The sequence below is a fragment of the Microcebus murinus genome, chromosome 13 (genome assembly GCF_040939455.1).
Source record: "Microcebus murinus isolate Inina chromosome 13, M.murinus_Inina_mat1.0, whole genome shotgun sequence".
NCBI lineage: Eukaryota > Metazoa > Chordata > Mammalia > Primates > Cheirogaleidae > Microcebus > Microcebus murinus.
In genome coordinates, this window is record NC_134116.1 from 83,579,219 (window position 1) to 83,585,218 (window position 6,000).

Consider the following 6,000-nt stretch of genomic DNA (forward strand, 5'->3'; position numbering starts at 1 on the left):
CTTTTTATAGTTAAACTGGTAACAACTTAACTTTAGTTGCACATAAAATTTTTTCCTCATTCCACCTGCCCTCAACTTTACTGATGTCACAAGTTATATCTTGTTATATTGTATGCCCATTAACAGTAATTTAGTGTCATTTTCTGTTTTGTCTTCAAATTTTAGAGTATAATATAAAATACTTTCTCTACCATCATTATAATAATACAGAATTTTACTTAATTGTACTTACATATCTTACCCGGATAGTTATTTATTTTCATAATGTTTTTGTGTTGTTTTCTAACATCTTTTTATTTTCAGTGCAAGGGGCTCCTTTGGCATTTCTCACCGGGCGGGTCCAGTGGTGATAATGTTTTTCAGCATCTAGTTATCTTAATAAGTCTTTATTTTTCTTCATTTAAAAGGGAAGTTTTGCTAGATATACTATTTCTACTTTGAAGTTTTCATTCTTTTGGCACTTTGACTGTATCAACCAAGTTTTTTCTGGCATGCAGGTTTTCTGATGATAAAGCCATAGTAATCTAATAGGAGCATGCTCATAAAAGACACATCACTTTTGCTGCTTTCAAGATTCTCCTCCATCTGGTCATCTAGTCTTTCTAAAAAAAAAAAAAAAAAAAAAAAAAAAGATTCTCCTCTTGTGTGTGAGTTTCAAAACTTTGCTTATAATCTGCCTTGTTATGGGTCCCTTGGTGTTTTTCCTTTCTGAAGTCTTTTGAGCTTCTTGGGGTTTTTGTCTTTATTGTTACATTTGAGAATGTCTCAGTCATTTCTTATTGCGTGCTCAGCTAAACAATTTATGTTTTCTTTTATGCTTTTATTTTTTTGTTCATATATTCTTCATTTTTCTGATTCCATTTACTGATCAGTATTCTTCCCATTTCACTCATTAAGCATCATTCAGATGGTTTTTCTTAATTTTTTCAACTAATTTATGCATCTTTATTCCTTTATGGATGTTTATTTTATTGCACTATGTTATCCTGATTTTTTTATATATTGTAATCTATGGTTGAGATTTGAGGATTAACCAAGCTCCCTTTCACAAACTTTATCAAATAGCTTTGTCCTGGGGGACTCTGACACCAATTCACTGTACCAGAGATTCAAGGATCCCCAGATCTCTTCTGAGGATGTTTCTTCTGTGAAATTTTGTTTATTTTCCAGGTAAAGTAATTTTACTACAGTTTTTCTTAAGAGCTTTCCATCATTTGCTACAACTGTTTCTTCTCTGTGGCACTGAAGAAGTCTCTCTGCTGGAATAGCAGTATTTTAGCTTTCATTTCAGCCCACCCAGTCTGTCTTTTAAATGACAGCTACGTTCTTTTCTGCACTCTGTGTTTTAGTTTGTCAAAGGCCCCCAAACACCAGAAAGATAGCCACAGGTGTCATTATTTTCTTTCTCTTTGAGGGAGAAGCTGAGAGATGAAAATTTACTCTATAATATATGCAACATGCTGTATTTTTTTTGAGGCAGAGTCCACTCTGTTGCCCCAGCTAGAGTGCCGTGGCGTTAGCCTAACTCACAGCAACCTTAAACTCCTGGGCTCAAGCAATCCTCCTGCCTCAGCCTCCAGAGTAGCTGGGACTACAGGCATGTGCCACCATGCCCGGCTAATTTTTTCTATATATTTTAGTTGGCCAATTCATTTATTTATGTTTTTAGTAGAGATGCAGTCTCATTCTTGCTCAGGCTGGTTTCCAACTCCTGCTTTTTTGTTTTGTTTTATTTATTTATTTATTTATTTTGAGACAGTCTCTCTTTGTTGCCCTGGCTGGAGTGAGTGCCATGGTGTCAGCCTAGCTCACAGCAACCTCAAACTCCTGGGCTCAAGCAATCCTGCTGCCTCAGCCTCCCGAGTAGCTGGGACTACAGGCATGCGCCACCACGCCCGGCTAATTTTTTTCTATATATATTCGTTGGCCAATTAATTTCTTTCTATTTATAGTAGAGACGGGGTCTTGCTCTTGCTCAGGCTGGTTTTGAACTCCTGACCTTGAGCAATCCGCCCGCCTCGGCCTCCCAGAGTGCTAGGATTACAGGCGTGAGCCACCGCGCCCGGTCTGGTTTCCAACTCCTGACCTTGAGCAATCCTCCCACCTGGGCATCCCAGAGTGCTAGGGTTACAGGCGTGAGCCACCGGGCTGGCGGGGACCTGTCATTCACGCCTCTTTCATCCATATTTGTGATCGTATCTCCTGTCACTCAGGGCCTGGAGGGGAGGGGCCAGGAGTCCTGTCCAATCAGAAGCGCTGTTCTGGGAACTGTCCAATCAGACACCCAGCCGGAAAGGAGGGGGCGGTGTTCCGGGACTGGCGGGGCCTTTGTCTCAGCACAGCTGCAGCTCAGGAGTGAGGCCTCCGTTCTTCTCTGCTTTTCTCTTCAGCTCGGGAGGCCCGGGTGGCTCTGCCGCAGCCTCTGTCACTTTGGGACCTGCAGGCACTGGGAGAGCCGTGGCCCAGATGCCCGGACACCGCAGACGGTGGCAAATGGTGAGTGTGACGCGGGAGCGCCAGAACGCGGAACCGGCTGTGGCGGCTGCCTGCCTCGCCGTCCGCCCCGAGCCTCAGAGTCCGGTCCCCTCGGTCCGCCCATCCCCCGGCGCGGCTCTCCCTCGGTCCGCCATCCCCCGGCGCGGCTCTCCCTCGGTCCCCCATCCCCCGGCGCGGCTCTCCCTCGGTCCGCCATCCCCCGGCGCGGCTCTCCCTCGGTCCCCACATGCCCCGGCGCGGCTCTCCCTCGGTCCGCCCATCCCCCGGCGCGCCTCTCCCTCGGTCCCCACATGCCCCGGCGCGGCTCTCCCTCGGTCCCCCATCCCCCGGCGCGGCTCTCCCTCGGTCCGCCCATCCCCCGGCGCGGCTCTCCCTCGGCCCCCCATCCCCCGGCGCGGCTCTCCCTCGGTCCGCCCATCCCCCGGCGCGCCTCTCCCTCGGTCCGCCCATCCCCCGGCGCGGCTCTCCCTCGGTCCGCCCATCCCCCGGCGCGGCTCTCCCTCGGTCCGCCCATCCCCCGGCGCGCCTCTCCCTCGGTCCGCCATCCCCCGGCGCGGCTCTCCCTCGGTCCGCCCATCCCCCGGCGCGCCTCTCCCTCGGCCCCCCATCCCCCGGCGCGGCTCTCCCTCGGTCCGCCCATCCCCCGGCGCGGCTCTCCCTCGGTCCCCCATCCCCCGGCGCGGCTCTCCCTCGGTCCCCCATCCCCCGGCGCGGCTCTCCCTCGGCCCCCCATCCCCCGGCGCGGCTCTCCCTCGGTCCGCCCATCCCCCGGCGCGGCTCTCCCTCGGTCCCCCATCCCCCGGCGCGGCTCTCCCTCGGTCCGCCCATCCCCCGGCGCGCCTCTCCCTCGGTCCGCCCATCCCCCGGCGCGCCTCTCCCTCGGTCCGCCATCCCCCGGCGCGGCTCTCCCTCGGTCCGCCCATCCCCCGGCGCGCCTCTCCCTCGGCCCCCCATCCCCCGGCGCGGCTCTCCCTCGGTCCGCCCATCCCCCGGCGCGGCTCTCCCTCGGTCCCCCATCCCCCGGCGCGGCTCTCCCTCGGTCCCCCATCCCCCGGCGCGGCTCTCCCTCGGCCCCCCATCCCCCGGCGCGGCTCTCCCTCGGTCCCCCATCCCCCGGCGCGCCTCTCCCTCGGCCCCCCATCCCCCGGCGCGGCTCTCCCTCGGCCCCCCATCCCCCGGCGCGGCTCTCCCTCGGTCCCCCATCCCCCGGCGCGCCTCTCCCTCGGTCCCCCATCCCCCGGCGCGGCTCTCCCTTGGTCCCCCATCCCCCGGCGCGCCTCTCCCTCGGCCCCCCCCCATCCCCCGGCGCGGCTCTCCCTCGGTCCCCCATCCCCCGGCGCGGCTCTGCCTTCTTCCCCTGGCTGCGGGAGTGGGCGTGGGGTGGGGCTATGCCAGAGTGAATGTGCTAAGTTTCTCAGACCTGCTCTTCTGGGTATAATTTCATACAATCTCCAGACTTAGCTTTGGGAATCCTACCAGGGAAAAGCTATCCTCCATTGTGGCTATGTTGGGCCGTAGAAATGTACAGCCCGTTTGGGAGAGAGAGGACCGCCCAAAAAGACTCAGAGTCTAGAGGCTTGATGCAAGAGAGCAAGAGGATTTATTTTCTAGCGCAGCACAGGGGCTAACAGCATCACCGAGATGGGGAAGCTGCCGCCCCGAAGCTCTCAAGCTTAGGGCTTTTATGGGTCGAGGCCACACACAGGTGGCCGGGAAGTTTAGGGTGGGGAAATTCCAGTAGCTCCATCTTGCACAACCAGTTGCACGACCCCTACCCAATTCCGAGAACTTGCAACCGACACTTACGGGAAAAAAGAAAAAAAGAAAGAAAAAGGGAGGGGTAGGGGTCTTAATTACCTAAGAGCAAGCATAGTTACAAAAGCGAAAAGCTAGTTAGGCTAGTTTGGGCCTTTAGGCTAGTTTGGGCCTTTAGGCTAGTTTGGGCCTTTCAGCTATAGAAAATGAATGCTTTTCCACAAGAAAATGTGGTAAATTAATTGGTAAATTACGTAGATTCGTGAAAACATCAGTTTTTCCTTTTTCTTTTTTTCCTAGGTGGACAGTTTGTGACAGTGGATAGCTCCATGGATAACCTGTTGCCTAGATGTCTGAGTTTAATGGTAAATTTTATGACACAGAACTCAGCACCACCTATACTAGTGTTCACATAGGATGAACTTGTGAACTAAAATGCTCAACCCCTACCGGCTGACTGAATGGACCCCCTCGTGGCTAGAGGAATGTTCAAGGGCAAAGTTGCCAGCCAGGAGGAAGGGAGGTCAGACTGGCCTTATCATGCCCCCCTCCCTTCTTGGAGACTTCCTTTGTAACCCATTAACAGGCCTAAGGGTATGCAAGACACACCTGCAGGCCCTCAATTTGCAACAAAATGGTGGCTTATCTCTGGTAAACAGTTTATGTTAAAACATTCCAGTCTTTAGACAAAGCTTCCTGTCTTTAGCCAATTACAATCTAAAGAATCTTTAAACCCACCTATAACCTGTAAGCCCCTGCTTCGAGATGGCCCTCCTTTTTAGGCCAAACCAATGTATGCCTCCCACACATTGATTGATGGCCTTACCCATAACCCTTGTCTCTAAAATGTATAAAAACCAAACTGTAACCCAGCCACAGTGAGTCCACTTGCCCAAGGCCTCTTGGCAGTGGCTCTGGGTCATGGTCCTCAAATTTGGCTCAGAATAAATCTCTTTAAAATTATTTTACAGAGTTTGGCTTTTTTTCCGTTGACAAACTCTTTAGTGATTTGTTACCATGGAAATAACTAAACACCCTGCTTTTGTTTGAAACATATAGATACTTTTGCTTTTTCCTGTTGAAGTATAAAAAGTAAGCACCTAGGCCGGGCGCGGTGGCTCACGCCTGTAATCCTAGCACTTTGGGAGGCCGAGGCGGGCGGATTGCTCAAGGTCAGGAGTTCGAAACCAGCCTGAGTGAGACCCCGTCTCTACCAAAAATAGAAATAAATTAATTGACCAACTAAAAATATATATACAAAAAATTAGCCGGGCATGGTGGCGCATGCCTGTAGTCCCAGCTACTCGGGAGGCTGAGGCAGTAGGATCGCTGAGCCCCGGAGATTGAGGTTGCTGTGAGCCAGGCTGACGCCATGGCACTCACTCTAGCCTGGGCAACAAAGTGAGACTCTGTCTCAAAAAAAAAAAAAAAAAGTAAGCACTTTATAATTTCCTTCCCTTTTAGAAACACTGAGTGATTTTGCTGGATTCTTCAAAGTGGGGATTTTGTTACATAAAACTCAGTGAATGACCCTTATGGTAAGTAGAACTCTGAGCCCAGTGATTCCAGGCCAAGTAAAACTGAAAAAGGTTACTGAAGCCCCAGTTAGTTCTTCCTGGAGAACCATCCCTAGCAGGTGCCCAGCTGCCTACATTAGCTATGGAAGGAGTTGGTTATACTGAGAAAAGCCACAGATCCCTGGAAAGCTGGGGACCCCCAGGAAGTTGAGGTTGGAGTTAATATGGAAAG

General features: G+C 51.8%; 1 long non-coding RNA gene across 1 annotated transcript in view; it reads left to right on the forward strand.

Moving 5' to 3' along the window:
- LOC105871914 (uncharacterized) overlaps positions 1-1,710 on the forward strand; it is a 48,087-nt gene extending 46,377 nt beyond the window's left edge. Inside the window, exon 5 of the long non-coding RNA XR_012922525.1 lies at positions 1,066-1,710. This is a non-coding gene — a long non-coding RNA (uncharacterized LOC105871914). The remainder of the gene's footprint in view (positions 1-1,065) is intronic.
- Positions 1,711-6,000: the final 4,290 nt, after the last annotated feature.